Genomic DNA, 19,236 nt, shown 5'->3' with positions numbered 1-19,236 from the left:
CACATTGGAAATTCTGTCGTGTGGTTCAATGAGCATTTGGGGCTCAACTTCAGCTTTTTTCCATGTTTCCACCTCTTTTAGAAAATGTTCATAAGTCCTCATTCTTGGGTGATAATAGTTAATGCTCTCATTTTTCTGTTCCTCTTCTGTGACCAGCTCTAGCACAGATTCATGAGCATTCTTGAAGTCATCGAGAACAGCATCAAATGATTCAAGATCCTCATTCACAGTTTCAATGTTTCCTCCATCAACAAGGACTTTTATTTCATTCATTTTGTGTGTATACACTCCAAGTTTGCCTCTCCGGGCTGCATAGAGTGAATTGTAATGCTCCTCTGCCCTCTCCAGTGGGGTCTTATTTGGGATTTCATCCGCCATCATTCACTTTTACTACACTCTATTTACAATGACAGTTGTTGGTTTGATTGTTAAACACAATGCCCCTTTGGACCGTCTTTAATGCTTTAAAACACAGTCATCCATTTCAGCATACATTCCTACTTGACTCCTACAGAGAGAGAGACCGACTGTAATGTTTAATTGGTTCTATGGTGGCAGAACAGAAAAATGTATTTTACTTCAGTGTTGCTTTACAGCTTTATTAAGTCAAGAGTCTGGTTATGATAGACTGGGAGTGGTGTCTGTCATCTTGGTGCTTGTAAGGAGGTACGGAGAGTGCCCACTTCAGTCGCACATTCAGTGTACAGGCTGCACGCTCCCTGGGGTGCAGGGTGTGAAAGTCACAGGGACCACCCTCACTTCACTGGAAGCCTGTTAATGGCTGATTCTGTACTTGTCATACGACCTTCAGCTTGCGTTATTGTGAATTATGGTTTTATATCTAATCCTTTATCATAGGAGAAAATAAAGTATATAATTTTTGCTGAAAGTGATACAGGTAATATCCTCATCTAATGTAACCCTCATTACTCCCACATTTTCTTCTTCTAACCTTTATTTTACTAAGTAAATCAGTTAAGAACAAATTCTAATTTTCAATTATGACCTAGGAACAGTGGGTTAACTGGCTTGTTCATGGGCAGAATGACAGATTTTTACCTTGTCAGCTTGGGATTTGATCTTGCAACCTTTTGGTAACTAGTCCAGTGCGCTAACCACTAAGCTACCTGCCGCTCCACCTCCCTTGGTCTGCAGCCTCGACTCCCATGGGAGAGTCGTTTGTTCCCGCTGTGTGAGGATGAGGTTCTGAGGTGTCATGAAGAGGAGCAGCAGGAGCCTCGCTAGGAGGAGAGAGATAGAAGGCAGATTCCACCGGCAGCACAGATGACAGCAGCAGCTCTGTTCAGTCACCCCCATTCTCAGCCCTGTCTTCAGCCCTGTCCAGTATATCACCACCACCTGCTGGAAATGATGAGAACAACACCCTTACCGCAGTCCCCTGAAATGACTTGGCTTTACCATGGCACAGGTACATCACAGCCACTGACAGACAGTTCATAATGTTTCACTTTTTATTGTTAATATGTAGATTTGAAATATTTAATGTACAGTGCTTTATACAAATGTATAGGTATAACACCCCACATGTGCTCTCTCTAATTCTCTCTTTCTACCTTATTCGACCATGCTGGTCATTTATGAACATTTGAACATCTTGGCCATGTTCTGTTATAATCTCCACCCGGCACAGCCAGAAGAGGACTGGCCATCCCACATATGCTCTCTCTAATTCTCTCTTTCTTTCTCTCTCTCGGAGGACCTGAGCCCTAGGACCATGCCCCAGGAATACCTGACATGATGACTCCTTGCTGTCCCCAGTCCACCTGACCGTGCTGCTGCTCCAGTTTAAACTGTTCTGCCTTAATATTATTGGACCATGCTGGTCATTTATGAACATTTGAACATCTTGGCCATGTTCTGTTATAATCTCCACCTGGCACAGCCAGAAGAGAACTGGCCACCCCACATATCCTGGTTCCTCTCTAGGTTTCTTCCTAGGTTTTGGCCTTTCTAGGGAGTTTTTCCTAGCCACCGTGCTTCTACACCTGCATTGCTTGCTGTTTGGGGTTTTAGGCTGGGTTTCTGTACAGCACTTTGAGATATCAGCTGATGTACGAAGGGCTATATAAATAAATTTGATTTGATTTGATGACTGGCCACCCCACATAGCCTGGTTCCTCTCTAGGTTTCTTCCTAGGTTTTGGCCTTTCTAGGGAGTTTTTCCTAGCCACCGTGCTTCTACACCTGCATTGCTTGCTGTTTGGGGTTTTAGGCTGGGTTTCTGTACAGCACTTTGAGATATCAGCTGATGTATGAAGGGCTACATAAATAAATGTGATTTGATTTGATTTGTTGACTTGTTAATTGTTTACTCCATGTGTAACTCGTGTTACCTCTGTGTTGTCTGTTCACACTGCTATGCTTTATCTTGGCCAGGTCGCAGTTGTAAATGAGAACTTGTTCTCAACTAGCCTACCTGGTTAAATAAAGGTGAAATAAAATAAAATTAAAATAAATTGCTCCCGATTGGCACAGCGGTCTAAGGCACTGCATCTCAGTGCTAGAGGTGTCACTACAGACCCTGGTTCAATTGCCGTGATTGGGAGTCCCAATTGGCCCAGCGTCGCCCGGGTTTGGCCGGGGTAGGCCATCATTGTAAATAAGAATTGGTTCTTAACTGACTTGCCTAGTTATAAAAAGGTTAAATAAATAAAACATATATAGCTCGGCTGGATTTGTTATAAAACAATACGTTTAAGAAGTTTATGAGACCAAATACATGTAACTGCACCCACTCATCCATTGGTTAATGGTAAATTAATGGTTATATATGGCAAGAGTGTTCCACGCTGTTTTAACTACCTGTGTTGTTTCTCCTCTCCAGATCCCTTCAGGAGTTTAGGAGACCCAAAGGGACCCAAAGGGACAGAGATACAAGAGGAGCTCTGAACTCCCTGGAGTAGATGTCACACATAATGTGTACCTCATTTTAATGTACACTTGCTACATTTCCTAAACACAGTGATATTTTATTTGGATTCAAATGTTTTGGAGGAGTGTTTTATTTATTTAAAACATTGTGATTTGTTTTATTCCTTTCAGTTCCTCTGCTGTATTTTAAGGTTTTGGATGGGATTGTAAAATGTAATTTTTTTTAAAGTTACCCTGACCTGCATTCATATTGAAGATCTGTGTACTAGTGCACAATCGATCGTAACCTTGGCTGACCATGTACCACAGTATGTAAATAGTTGTTGCCTGTTATTAATTTTACGTTTCAAGACGTGTCTGATAATGCAGTCTTAACATATACATTACCGTTCAAAAGTTTGGGGTCACTTAGAAATGTCTGTAACGGTTGTCGTATGAAGAAGGTGTGGACCAAAGCGCAGCGTGGAAAGTGTTCATGTTATTTTTATTTAAACTGAACACAACACAAAATAACAAGAGAATGAACGAAAACTAAACAGTCCTGTCACGTGCAGAAACACAAAACAGAAAACAACTACCCACAACCCATAGTGGGAGAACAGGCCGCCTAAGTATGGTTCTCAATCAGAGGCCAGCTGATTGAAAACATAGAACACAAAACATAGAATGCCCACCCCAACTCACGCCCTGAACAAACTAAAGTAGAGACTTAAAAAAGGAACTAAGGTCAGGACGTGACGATGTCCTTGTTTTTGAAAGAAAAGCACATTTTCTTGTCCATTCAAATAACATCAAGTTGATCAGAAATACAGTGTGGACATTGTTAATGTTGTAAATGACTATTGTAGCTGGAAATGGCTGATTTTTAATAGAATATCTACATAGGCGTACAGAGGCCCATTATGAGCAACCATCACAAAACTGGCCTTCTTTAGACTAGTTGAGTACCTGGAGCATCAGCATTTGTGGGTTCGATTACAGGCTCAAAATGGCCAGAAACAAAGAACTTATTTCTGAAACTCGTCAGTCTAATGTCTATTCTTGGCTAGAAGGCCAGAATCCCGGAGTCGCTACTTCACTGTTGATGTTGAGACTAGTGTTTTGCTGGTAAAATTTAAAGAAGCTGCCAGTTGAGGACTTGTGAGGCGTCCGTTTCTCAAATTAGACACTAATGTACTTGTCCTCTTGCTCAGTTGTGCACCGGGGTCTCCCACTCCTCTTTCTTTTCTGGTTAGGGCCGGTTTGCTCTGTTCTGTGAAGGGAGTATTACACAGCGTTGTATGAGATCTTCAGTTTCTTGGCAATTTCTCGCATGGAATTGCCTTCACTTCTCAGAACAAGAATAGACTGACGAGTTTCAGAAGAAAGTTATTTGTTTCTGGCCATTTTGAGCCTGTAATCGAACCCACAAATGCTGATGCTCCAGATACTCAACTAGTCTAAAGAAGGCCAGTTTTGTTAGCTGTGCTAACATACTTGCAAAAAGGTTTTCTAATGATCAATTAGCCTTTTTAAATGATAAACTTGGATTAGCTAACACAACGTGCCCTTGGAACACAGGAATGATGGTTGCTGATAATGGGCCTCCGTACGCCAATGTAGATATTCCATTTTTAAAAATCTGCCATTTCCAGCTACAATAGTCATTTACAACATTAAAAATGTCTACATTTTATTTCTGATCAATTTGATGTTATTTTAATAGACAAAAAAAAAAAAAAAAAAAAATGTGCTTTTCTTTAAAAAACAAGTACATTTCTTAGTGATCCCCAAACTTTTGAACGGTAGTGTGTGGGAGCGTGCGTGCATATTTTTTATTTTTTATTTATTTATTTCTTGGTAAGCTGATTTTTTTTTTCTCCATACAATTTTTATACAGACCAGACAGTAAGGTTTTTAGTTGGTGTACTGCTTGTCTGAGTTTGACAGCGGTGTCATCTCTGTTGATGACTTTAAAATCATTCAGGTCACTGTTGTCTGACTATTGTTGTCACATTATTAAGGACAAAACAGACTGCCGACAAACGGTTAAAAGCAGCGGGGGGGGGGGGGGGGGGGGGGGGGGGTTGTCTTACCGCAACCGACCACAGAACATCGGATGCCAGTTTCTGTTCATGTCCCCATGATTCTACAGGTAAACTTTTGTGCTGGCAGAGGTTCATTAAGGTGTCTCTGTACTACTGTATTGAGCAGTCAAAACAGTTACTGTGTAATGACTGTTTTACCCGTGCTCAACAAAGTGTGGCAGTGTTGTCTTTTATAAGAATGTAGTGGGACACAAACTTGTTAAGTTAGAGGCCTTAAAAGTAGTTTGTGAACATACCATTTTAACCTTCAGTAGCATCAGCATGAGGTGTGTCCCAAATGTCATCCTCTAGAGCTCTACTTTTATCCAGGGCCCATATGACTCAGGTCAAAAGTAGTACACTATGTAGGGAATAGGGTGCCATTTGGAAGGCTAATTGCAGGCAAGTAGTGCTCAATGTTATCAGCTCCAACTGAGGCAGGCTTGGAGAACAAGGGTGGAGGAGGGGGGTTGTATCTAATGAGATTCATTTTCCTCTCCTTCATTATCCCTGACCTGTAAACTAGGGGAGCCATTGCCCTTATACCATCTGTTACGGATACAAGTATCCTGTGTGTGTATCCTGTGTGTGTGTGTGTTTCTTTTCTCTCCTTCTCCCCTCACAGGTGAAAATCATCACTCCCCAATCAGTCACCAACCCAATCATCAATCAGAAGACACACCTCCTCCTAATTCCAACCCAATCACAGTTCCTTTCCCTTGGTTTAAAAACCCCATCAGTTGTTTGCTCTAGAGCTCAATCTCTCTGTAAGTGCCATGTCTGTAGGTCACTCTCTCTTTGTGTATTAACCGCTCTTGTTTGAGCACCTCCATAGCACTTTGTCATCACCTGTGAGTATTGTTTTTGCTTATGGTGTTTGCTGGTGGGAAAAGGGGAAACCAAGACAAGTCGCCCATGGGCATACACTACCCGTAGGTAGACTTTGTTAAATACACTAGTTAGAACTGGGCGGACCACCCACTGTATTTTTGGTTAGTTAGCTGTTGTTAAAGTAGGCTAGTCTAGCTTAGGTTTTTTTTTTAATACTTATTATTTCTTTCCTTGGGTCCAGCTCAGCCCCTTTTCCTGCTCCCCCCATTACCGTGTGTTTATTAATAAACCTTGAGTTTGACAGATTTCAGTTGTCGTGGTTATTTCGTTCACACTTTTACTTTGTCACTATTAGAATTTACATGGGTTGTTACGGGTCTCAATACCATTCCCCCCCCCTAGACTGTCGGGCCAAAAAGGGATTCGTAACACCATCTGTGAAGTGTGCTTAAAGGAGCAGTGGAGTTACAAATGTGATTTTCCATATTTATTTATTTTTACAAGTTTAAAATACACTGCATTTGTGAAAATGATAAATGCCCATTTCATTTAAGAGCTGTTTGAAAAAATGCCTGGAATTTCAGCCTGTTCAGGTGGGAACTTTTGGCCCACATGATTTCAATGTGATCTGATTATAATAAAGCAATGACTGTTCATTTGAGTAAGGGGGTGGGTTATAGACCATCCTATCAGCCAATCAGGGCTGTATATGTACAGTGGCTTGCAAAAGTATTCACCCCCTTGGCATTTTTCCTATATTGTTACCTTACAACCTAGAATTAAAATATATTGTTGGGGTGTTTTGTATCACTTGATTTACACATGCCTACCACTTTGAAGATGCAAGATATTTTTGGTGAACCAAACAAGAAGTAAGACAAACAGAACTTGAGCGTGCATAACTATTCACTCCCCCCTAAAGACACTACTTTGTAGAGCCACCTTTTGCAGCAATTACAGCTGCAAGTCTCTTGGTATGTCTCTATAAGCTTGGCATATCCAGCCACTGGGATTTTTGCCCATTCTTCAAGGCAAAACTGCTCCAGCTCCAAGTTAGATGGGTTCCGCTGGTGTTCAGCAATCTTTGTCATACCACAGATTCTCAATTGGATTAAGGTCTGTGCTTTGACTAGGCCATTCCAAGACATTTAAATGTTTCCCCTTAAACCACTCGAGTGTTGCTTTAGCAGTATGTTTAGGGTCATTGCCCTGCTGGAAGGTGAACCTCTGTCCCAGTCTCAAGTCTCTGGAAGACAAACCGGTTTCCCTCAAGAATTTCCCTGTATTTAGCACCATCCATCACTCCCTCAATTCTGAGCAGTTTCCCAGTCCCTGCTGATGGAAAAACATCCCCACAGCATGATGCTGCCACCACCATGCTTCACTGGGGCCAAAAAGCTCAATTTTAGTCTCATTTGACCAGAGTAACTTCTTCCATATGTTTGGGGAGTTTCCCACATGCCTTTTGGTGAACACCAAATGTGCTTGCTTATGTTTTTAAGCAATGTTTTTTTTTTCTGGCCACTCTTCCGTAAAGCCCAGCTCTGTGGTATGTCTTAGTTGTCCTATGGACAGATACTCCAATCTCCGCTGTGGAGCTTTGCAGCTCCTTCAGGGTTGTCTTTGGTCTCTTTGTTGCCTCTGATTTAATGCCCTCCTTGCCTGGTCTGTGAGTTTTGGTGGGCAGCCCTTTTTTGGCAGGTTTGTGGTGCCATATTCTTTTAAAAAAATTACAATGGATTTAATGGTGCTCTGTGGGATGTTCAAAGTTTCTGATATTTTTTATAACCTAACCCTATCTGTACCCCTCCACAACTTTGTCCCTGACCTGTTTGGAGAGCTCCTTGGTCTTCATGGTACCCCTTGCTTAGTGGCGTTGCAGACTCTGGGGCCTTTCATAACAGATACTGAGATCACGTGACATATCATGTGACAGATCATGTGACACTTAGATTGCACACAGGTGGACTTTATTTAGTTAACCAGATCTTCAAATCAAAGGGGTGAATACATATGCAGGCAACACTTTTTTCCATTTATTTATTGTTTTGAAACAAGTAATTTTTTTCATTTCACTTCACCAATTTGGACTATTTTGTGTATGTCCATAACATGAAATCCCCCCCCCCCCCCCCCCCCCCCCCCCAAAATCCATTTAAATTACAGGTTGTAATGCAACAAAATAAAAAAAAAACACCACGGGGGATGAATACTTCTGCAAAGCACTGTATGTAGTAGATATTTTTACCAAAATACTATATGGGGGATTGGAAATTATGCAGACAATGGGGAGAACAAGTATTTGATACACTGCTGATTTTGCAGGTTTTCCTACTTACAAAGCATGTAGAGGTCTGTAATTTATCATAGGTACACTTCAACTGTGAGAGACGGAATCTAAAACAAAAATCCAGAAAATCACATTGTATGATTTTTAAGTAATTAATTTGCATTTTATTGCATGACATAAGTATTTGATACATCAGAAAAGCAGAACTTAATATTTGGTACAGAAACCTTTTTGCTATTACAGAGATCATACGTTTCCTGTAGTTCTTGACCAGGTTTGCACACACTGCAGCAGGGATTTTGGCCCACTCCTCCAGACAGACCTTCTCCAGATCCTTCCGGTTTCGGGGCTGTCGCTGGGCTATACGGACTTTCAGCTCCCTCCAAAGATGTTATATTGGGTTCAGGTCTGGAGACTGGCTAGGCCACTCCAGGACTTTGAGATGCTTCTTATGGAGCCACTCCTTAGTTGCCCTGGCTGTGTGTTTCGGGTCGTTGTCATGCTGGAAGACCAAGCCACGACCCATCTTCAATGCTCTTACTGAGGGAAGGAGGTTGTTGGCCAAGATCTCGCGATACATGGCCCCATCCATCCTCCCCTCAATACGGTGCAGTTGTCCTGTCCCCTTTGCAGAAAAGCATCCCCAAAGAATGTTTCCACCTGCATGCTTCACGGTTGGGATGGTGTTCTTGGGGTTGTACTCATCCTTCTTCCTCCAAACACGGCGAGTGAAGTTTAGACCAAAAAGCTCTATTTTTGTCAATTCAGACCACATGACCTTCTCCCATTCCTCCTCTAGATCATCCAGATGGTCATTGGCAAACTTCAGACCGGCCTGGACATGCGCTGGCTTGAGCAGGGGGACCTTGCGTGCGCTGCAGGATTTTAATCCATGACGGCGTAGTGTGTTACTAATGGTTGTCTTTAAGACTGTGGTCCCAGCTCTCTTCAGGTCATTAACCAGGTCTTGCCGTGTTCTGGGCTGATCCCTCACCTTCCTCATGATCATTGATGCCCCATGAGGTGAGATATTGCATGGAGCCCCAGACCGAGGGTGATTGACCGTCATCTTGACCTTCCATTTTCTAATAATTGCGCCAACAGTTGTTGCCTTCTCACCAAGCTGCTTGCCTATTGTCCTGTAGCCCATCCCAGCCTTGTGCAGGTCTACAATGTTACCCTCCTTACACAGCTCCCTGGTCTTGACCATTGTGGAGAGGTTGGAGTCTGTTTGATTGAGTGTGTGGACAGGTGTCTTTTATACAGGTAATGAGTTCAAACAGGTGCAGTTAATACAGGTAATGAGTGGAGAACAGGAGGGCTTCTTAAAGAAAAACTAACAGGTCTGTGAGAGCCGGAATTCTTACTGGTTGGTAGGTGATCAAATACTTATGTCATGCAATAAAATGCTAATTAATTACTTAAAAATCATACAATGTGATTTTCTGGATTTTTGCTTTAGATTCCGTCTCTCACAGTTGAAGTGTACCTATGATAAAAATTACAGACCTCTACATGCTTTGTAAGTAGGAAAACATGCAAAATCGGCAATGTATCAAATACTTGTTCTCCCCACTGTACATTGATGGAAGCCACAATCTATCCGCAATATTAAAGCTGATTCACCCCCAAATGTTGTACTTTTTTTTAAACTGCATTGTTGATTAAGGGCTTGTAAGTAAGCATTTCATTAAGGTCTACAGATGTTTGGTGTTTGGCGCATGTGACAAATACAATTTGATCCGATTTATCTACTTTCATCTTTCATCTTCTACACCCAGAATATTCCTGTCCACAGGTCCGTATCATATAGACACATCTATACCACAATAAATGCAAATTAGCTATTTTTTTAAACATTCAGGAAGCTTATACAATGCTACATTCATATATTACTTCCTTTTTGGTTTCTGTTGCTGACCAATCATTTACATATTTACCATGTAAATAGGTTGTTTTTGAATTAGTTTTTATTATTGGTGCCTCAAACCGTCAGATATTGACAGGGTTTATTTTCCATCATTTGAGCTCCCAGAGTGCTGTAAACATACAGTAAACATCTGGATTTTCAGAAATATCGTTAATCTTTATCAAGATGGATGAATTGGCTTATATCATAGTCAACGGGCCTCTGGCTATTCTCAACATATTGGCAAACTTGTTTTTTGCTTTCTGCCTTTTCAGTCCACATACTGCCTTTTCTGTCCGAGGCAGAGAGGGTCTCAAACAGCCTGTGAAGTTACTCCTGGGATTCTTGGTTTGCTGCACCACAATTTTCCTGGTCTTACTCATCACGGCGGAATGCTTGTGGCTACTCACTGAAAGCAAAGAGTCATGGTATGTTGATGCGTTTGTATCGTTCACTGCATTTACCAGCATGTCAACCTCTGTTTGGCTGAATTTTTTCTACTACACCCAGATCGTCCCAGCCCAGCGAGCTCTCTTCATCTGGGTGAAGAGGTACATCAAAATCATAATTTACTGGGGCCTGTTTGTCGACAGAGTTTTATTTATGTTTGACTTGGCATCAGTCATTTATTATGTCACCATTACCGAAGGAAACAATAACATCACTTACACATCCACGAACAACACTGTTTCAGATGGACTGTATTACACTGTCCTGGTGTGTTTCTATTGCAAAGTTATCTACATGTTTTTTTGTCTGTGTGTGATGGTGGGGTCGAGCTGGGTCACAGTGTGCTACCTGTATAGACACATGAAGCGCATGAAAGAGAGCGGCAGCACCTTCTCTTCTCCCCGCCTGCACAGTCAGATGAGGGTCACCATCACTGGGGTCCTGCAGGGAATTCTCTACTTCCTTTGTGCTCTGTGCATCTTCCTTAATATCTTCAGACACAATTACCCCTCTATAGAATTAGACTATAATACTTACTACACTGTCATCTCTCTGTACATGTTTGGCACCACTGTTAACCTTGGTATCGGTCAGTCTGTTTTCAGACAGAGGGCAGCTGATATTTGGCTCAAAGCTCAACAGGCTGCAAGGTCATTGAAGTTGTGTGGATGATACTGTCACTGTGGTACTGTAATCTCTCTTGGACATATACATGTAATATAAATGGTAGTAACATCTGTCGACTAACAAGGAACTTTGTTCCAGTATGCAGATTTTGCGTCACTGTTGATTTGAACAAATCATGATTTTACAGGTGCTTGAGTCTTTCTAATTTCTAAAGGGAAAGGGACATTTGGCTGCAGACTTGCCCGAAACTGGTTGAGAGTTTCGGTTTATAGAGCTGGAGACTTTGCCAGTCTCGTTAGTACATTTTATACCATGTCTCCACCAGAATTTAATTGAGCATCTGACGCAATTCCGCAAGATTTTAGTTCTGGGTGTCTGAGATGAATGTTACTGAGACTACAACAGCAAATATGAAATACAGTTGATTGACATTAAAGTAATATCAGAAACCCCATAACTAAAATAATGTGAAATGGCATCAGCTACTCGTTGCTGTCCATGAGAGGTGAATATTTTAAAGTGGTAGGTAGTTCACTTTATTAAATCTGGCCCATAATGTAGCTCTAACGTGATAACCTATTTTCAATTTTACAAATGAGTAATATACTGTGTTTATTTTTCATTTCATTTTGGTTTACTTGTTGACTTGGCCCTGTGTTTTCCATCTGTATCCTAGATGCAAACCAGGTTACAGTACATTTAAGGTGTTTTCCATATCCCAGCATGTGCTACACTGTACTTCATTTGTGTTTTTCCATCATAAACTCCTTCAGTTGGGCATCTATCAGTTTTGCAGATAAACATTAAAAAGAGGGATAACTCATTCCAGGTGATTCAGTAATGATATTATATTTTTAAGCCATTATCGTCTGATACTGATATGAAGGACGATATACCGTGCCTCCCTAATAGATATACTGTACCTCAGAAAACGGTGAATCTGTGAGATGGACAAGATCCCTTCAGAATTGTTGTTGTCCATCAGGCCCTAATAAAAAGTTACAATGTAAATAGTTTATGCTACTTTGACTTTGTTCTTTTGTTGCCTGAGTGAGACTCCCCTGTAACCCCTGGCACTGGTGAGGTGTTGAGCATTTGAGCACCTAGAAGCTGAGAGAGGAGATATCACTGTGTTAAGTCCGTCGTTAGATGAATGAGACCAAAGCGCAGTGTGGAAAGTGTTCATGATATTTAATACTGAACTCCGACAAAACAACAAAATACTAAACCGAACGTAACATTCTGCAGGGCTAGACAGCAACTATGCAAAAAAAAAGATCTCACAATCAAAGGTGGGAAAAAGGGCTGCCTAACTATGATCCCCAATCAGAGACAACGATAGACAGCTATCGGCCAACAAAGAAATAGAATAACTAGAATGCCTCCAGAAGGGGGTTCCCAGTCTCGGACTCACCCATAAGCACCGACGGCCAACAAAGAAATAGAATCGCAGTTATAAGACGTTGTGTTAAGATAAAAAGGAAGATAAAGGGCCAGCTTCATGGACACAGATTAATGTCGGATTTAATCAATATTATAATGGCACCATGACTTCATATTCAGTACATTGCATCAATTATTCCTGTGATTAATGATTAATAATCTTCCTCTGGAAATATTGAATCACAGAACATAGGCTAAGGGTTAAATCTGGGATTTTGTTTGTCCATGAAATTAAACTTTTAGGTCTTTGTTTTTCTGCAAATTCTCACATAGAAACCTAATTGGGACGAATTATATTTTATATGTATTTGTATCACAAACCATTTTTTGAGAAAATCATTATGAAAGTGGCCATTTCACGCCCTTTTGGACCTATACATGTCTCCTATAAGACCCTATGATTACTGAACCGTACACGAGACAGACACCATCTTGATGTCATTATACACCTTATAATGTGCTCTAAAATATGGAGCATGACTAGGTTCTGAAATACAATTTTTCACATACATGTATTTAATATGTTAATTTTAAGACATTGTTTGGAACAATATACTTGACTAGTACATCCAATTTACAAAGTGGGTGCTACAATACTTTTAAAGTTATGATCTATTTTATGAGCAGCACCAATACAGTGAATGGGAAGATGGATCCAAACGGGATCTCCCTCTGCTGGTGATTTGCAGAATGTGATTGTTTAAAAACCTATAATGTAAATGTCTATCTATAAAATGACTCATATTGTCAAAGGTAGCAGAGCACCCACTCTGGAAATGTCACATGTTTGACGAGTATATTGTTCCAAACAATATCTAAAAGATTAAGCTAAATCAAAAAGTACTTTTGAGATATTAATATCTTTAATGTTAATGTCAATTGTTTTTTCCAGAATCTAGACATAATCCATATTTTAGACCACATTATAAGGGGTAGAATGACACCAAGATGTTGTCTGTATCATATGCGGTTCATGGATGATAGCGTCTCACAATAGGCATGCATAGGTCCAAAAAGGACCTAAAATAGCCAGTTTCACCATGATTTTCCCCAAAAATTGTTTCTGATTCATTCAATAAATTAATGTATTTATTTATAATAGTTCATAATTGCAATAAGGCACCTCAGGGGTGTGTGGTAAATGGCCAAAATACCATGGCCAAGGGCTGTATCTAAGCACTCTACTGTTGCGTTGTGCAGCCCTAAGCCATGGTATATTGGCCATATACCACACCCCCTCGAGCTTTATTGCTTAATTAAAGCATGGCATTGTTGAATACTCAATTCTGATTAGGCTAGAAGGGCATTCCAGCGTGTGCATTATTTCCCTATAAAACATGGTATAATTCAGTGACTATGGAGTTCATTCTTACATTGTTCTATGTTTGAGCTGTTTTTGAATCCAAAAGTCAAATTACAAACATTAATTTGAACGTAAAATAGTTTTGGACATTAAATGTGGAAAATTTTGCTTTTGGTTCATTTGTAACAAAAAAAAGTGTGTGAATTTGCTTTGTGTGCTCTATAAATAAATAATATAGAACAGAGTAGGTTATGTTGCCTGTATTTTTATTTTGGGCTGATGGAGACTGCAGACAACCAATAGATCTTAGTGACATTGTCACACCCTGATCTGTTTCACCTGTCTTTGTGCTTGTCTCCACCCCCTCCAGGTGTCGCCCATCTTCCCCATTTTCCCATGTGTATTTATAGCTGTGTTCTCTGTTTGTCTGTTGGCAGTTCATATTGTCTGGTCAGGTCTTACCAGCATGCTTTCCCGTCTTCCTGTTTCTCTAGTTCTGTTTCCTAGTTTTCCCGGTTCTGACTATTCTGCCTGCCATCCTGTACCTAACTGACGAGCCTCTGCCTGCCCTGACTCCGAGCCTGCCGTCCTGTACCTGCCTGACTCTGACCTGATTACGAACCTCTACCTGCCCTGAGCCTGCCTGCCACCCTGTACCTGCCTGACTCTGACCTGATTACGAGCCTCTGCCTGCCCTGAGCCTGCCTGCCACCCTGTACCTGCCTGACTCTGACCTTATTACGAGCCTCTGCCTGCCCTGACTCCGAGCCTGCCGTCCTGTACCTGCCTGACTCTGACCTGATTACGAACCTCTACCTGCCCTGAGCCTGCCTGCCGTCCTGTACCTGCCTGACTCTGACCTGATTACGAGCCTCTGCCTGCCCTGAGCCTGCCTGCCACCCTTTACCTGCCTGACTCTGACCTGATCACAATCCCCTGCCTGTCCTCGACCTGCCTTTTGCCTGCCCCGTGTTAACAATAAATAATCTGAGAACTGTACTATCCGCCTCCTGTGTCTGCATCTGAGTCATATCCTGAGTTGTGATAGACATGGAGAACTATACAGTTGGTCTATTTGAGTTCTGAGTTAAACAGCACAAATCACTTACATCATTTTTAAAGTCTATGAACATGTAAGATAGTGGACCACACAGTCTATGTCTGCAAGGTGGGAAGCATCAGCATGATTCAGGTGCAAAATGGTGGTATTTATTTAAGTGGTGCGTAGAAGGAATAAAGATGGAGCCAAAATATGTAGGCCTACAGAACATTAACTAACAGACATAGATTTATACTTGACTTTCAAAATAACAAATTACTTCCTTACACAGCTGAGTTAAAGAGAGCCCTGTACTGGGACAACATGTCACTTATACCTCAAATGTGCAACCTGACAAAAGTTCAACCTCTTACTGGGATAATCCAAAAGGCAACTAAACAGGTCTTTTTAAATTAACGTCAGCAATTCCTTCAATCTCAAATGTCGTCATATCACTGGCTAGGACATAACTTCATACATACATTCAACAAATACATCTTTATTATGACCTGGCTATATGATATGATGATTTGCATACCACACCCCCTGCAGGGCAGTGGGTGCCATGAGCTCTTGGGGACCCCCTGGAGGTTGTGGCCCTCCCCAGATGGCATATGAACACGTCGTAAGCCATGGCAAAACATCGAATTACAGACAAATGTGAAATAATGAATGCTTTGGTAATACATGTAACTATTTATTTATGAATATAGTTTATGTAATGTTTTGCAGACTCGAAACACTGATCAAAGCCAACTTTTTTGCTTTGTTACCCATAAATTGAGGTGTCTTTAAAGTCGTGGCCCACCATAAGGTTTGACCAAAGAACAAGTCAAAAATATTAATAAAACTTCTTCAAAACATTCAACTGAATGTAGTTTTGAGTATGGCTTTTTGTGACCAATTTTTATACATTTTCTGTGTAATTATGAAGCTATTTGTAGCAATGCAGAGGTTTTTCTGGATCAAAAAGGGGCATAGGTGGTGGCCATGGCAGAGGGCGTGGCAATGGGCGCAGTTGGTCGAATACGTGGCTGAATTCTGTCCAGACCCTGGGAAAGAAATTTTGAGAACCTTATCTCGGCATCAAAGAGAAAATGTTGCAGCTTTGAAGCTCTTCCCTATAATTCTACACATTTTGTCATGGATCATGGCGCTAGCGCTGATTGGAATATGTTTCGAGACTACGCCGATAACATTAGAAAATGCATTGGTGACATTGTCCCCAAAGTGAGTGTTCACTGCTTCCCCAATCAAAAGCCTTGGATTAACACAGAGGATGGTTCTCAATTCAGCACAGGGCTACTGCACACAGAGGCAATCATGAGGCTACGGCCGAGGACAGGAATAAGTTCAAGAAGTTCCTTTATGACCTCCGCAGAGTCATCTAAATAGCAAAAGGACAATATAGGAACAAGGTAGAATTATATTACAAAGACTCCGCCGCCCACACCAAGTGATTGGGGCTCCAATCCATTACGGATTACAAAGGAAGACAAAACTGTGATCTGCCTAACGATGCCTCTCTACCAGACCAACTCCATGCATTGTATGAACACTTTGACAACAACAACATCTTGCCCGGTGTGAGGCCCGTCACCAACCCAGAGGATTGGGTGATCTTACTCTCCGAGTCCGACGTGAGAAAGGTCTACCGCCCTGTAGCACTCACTTCTGTAATCCTGAAGTGCTTTGAGAGGCTGGTTACGGCACACATTAACTCCACCATCCCAGACACCGTAGACCCACTCCAATTTGCATACCGCACCAGTACATCCATAGATTATGCAATCTCAATTGCTCTCCACACTGCCCTCACCCACCTAGATAAGAATAATACCTATGTGAGAATGCTGTTCATTGAATACAGCTCAGCGTTCAATGCCATTGTCCCCTCCAAGTACGTCACCAAGCATAGGACACTGGGTCTGAACATCTCCCCTTTGAAACTGGATCCTGGACTTCCTGGCGGGCCGAAGCCAGGTGGTGAGGGTAGTGTGGTGGTGAGGGGTGTATGCTTAGTCCCTTCCTCTACTCATCAAGTCACGCTCCCATCCACATCGACGGGCTGAAGTGGAGCAGGTCGAGAGCTTCAGGTTCCTTCGGTCTCCCAATCACTACTAAAGACTTAAATTGGTCCAAACAAAAACGCACAGTCGTGAAGAAGGCGTGGCATTTCTTCACGACTGTGCGTTTGTGTTTGAACCATGGAGGTTGAAAAAGTTTCCCCCTCAAATTCTCAAAAAGGCTCTTGAACAGCTTCTATCCCCAAACAATGAGACCGATAAATAGCAAACAAAAGAACTACATGGACTGAGTTAATCTTTATTGACCTTTTTAGTTTTGCACTGTCTCTATGCACATTCACAAGGTCCTTGTCACGTCCTGACCTTAGTTCCTTTTTTATGTCTCTATTTTGGTTTGGTCAGGGCGTGAGTTGGGGTGGGCATTCTATGTTTTGTTCTAGGTTTTGTACTTCTATGTGTTTGGCCTGGTATGGTTCCCAATCAGAGGCAGCTGTCAATCGTTGTCTCTGATTGAGAACCATACTTAGGTAGCCTGTTCCCACCTGTGTTTGTGGGTAGTTGTTTTCTGGTTTTGTGTCTGCACCAGACAGAACTGTTTCGATTTCGGTCTCTTGCCTAGTCACCTTACATACATATCTACCTCCATCACTCCAGTATCCCTGCACATTGTAAATATGGTATTGGAACCAGTGGAGGCTGCTTAGAGAGGACGGCTCATAGTAATGGCTGGAACGGAGCAAATTAAATGGCAGACACAGACACATGGTACTTGTGCATGTGACAAACCTTGAAAATATAATTTTTCTGATTTAAAGCTAATTTCCTGATATTCTATACATTTTTCCATTAAGCTAAGAGAGAATTTTGCACATACAGTACCAGTCAAATGTTTGGACACCTACTCATTCAAGGGTTTTTCTTTATTTGTCCTTTTTTCTACATTGTAGAACAACAGTGAAGACATCAAAACTATGACATAACACATATGGAATCATTTAGTGACCAAAAAAGTGTTAAACAAATACAAATATATTCTTCAAAGTAGCCACCCTTTGCCTTGAGGACAGCTTTGCACACTCTTGGCATTCTCTCATCCAGCTTCATAATGTAGTCACCTGGACAGCATTTCAATTAACTGGTGTGCCTTGTTAAAAGTTAATTTGTGGAATTTCTTTCCTTCTTAATAATGAGTTTGAGCCAATCAGTTCTGTTGTGACAAGGTAGGGGTGGTATACAGAAGATAGCCCTATTTGGTAAAAGACCAAGTCCATATTATGGCAAGAACAGCTCAAATAAGCAACGGTAAAAGACTGTCCATCATTACTCTGACATGAAGGTCAGTCAATTCGGAAAATATCAAGAACTTTGAAAGTTTCTTCAAGTGCAGTCTCAAAAACCATCAAGCGCTATGATGAAACTAGCTTTCATGAAGACTGGAAAGAAAGACCCAGAGTGACCTCTGCTGAAGAGGACAAGTTCATTAGAGTAACTGCACCTCAGATTGCAACCCAAATAAATGCTTCACAGAGTTCAAGTAACAGACACATCTCAACATCAACTGTTCAGAGGAGAATGTGTGTATCAGGCCTTCAGGGTAGAATTGCTGCAAAGAAACCACTACTAAAAGACACCAATAAGAAGAAGAGACTTTCTTGGGCCAAGAAACATGAGCAATGGACATTAGACCAGTTGGAATCTGTTCTTTGATCTGTTCTTTGATCCAAATTTGAGATTTTTGGTTCCAACCGCTGTGTCTTTGTGAGACACAGAGTAGGTGAGAGGATGATCTCTGCATGTGTAGTTCCCACCGTGAAGCATTGAGGAAGAGGTGTGATGGTGTGGGAGTGCTTTGCTGGTGACACTGTCTGTGATTTATTTAGATTTTAAGGCACACTTATCCAGCATGACTACCACAGCCTTCTGCAGCAATACGCCACCCCATCTGGTTTGCGCTTAGTGAGACTATCATTTGTTTTTCAACAGGACAATGACCCAAAACACACCTCCAGGCTGTGTAAGGGCTATTTGACCAAGAAGGAGAGTGATGGATTGCTGCATCAGATGACCTGGCCTTCACAATCGCCCGACCTCAACCCAATTGAGATGGTTTGGGATGAGTTGGACCGCAGAGTGAAGGAAAAGCAGCCAACAAGTGCTCAGCATATGTGGGAACTCCTTCAAGACGGTTGGAAAAGCATTCTGTCATCAAGGCAATGGGTGGCTACTTTGAAGAATCTAAAATCTAAAATATATTTTTATAACACTTTTTTGGTTACTACATGATTCTATATGTGTTATTTCATAGTTTTTATGTCTTCACTATTATTCTACAATGTAGTTAATAGTAAAAAATTATGAA

Source organism: Oncorhynchus mykiss, chromosome 3 (assembly GCF_013265735.2).
Source record: "Oncorhynchus mykiss isolate Arlee chromosome 3, USDA_OmykA_1.1, whole genome shotgun sequence".
NCBI lineage: Eukaryota > Metazoa > Chordata > Actinopteri > Salmoniformes > Salmonidae > Oncorhynchus > Oncorhynchus mykiss.
This window is presented reverse-complemented; position numbering follows the sequence as displayed.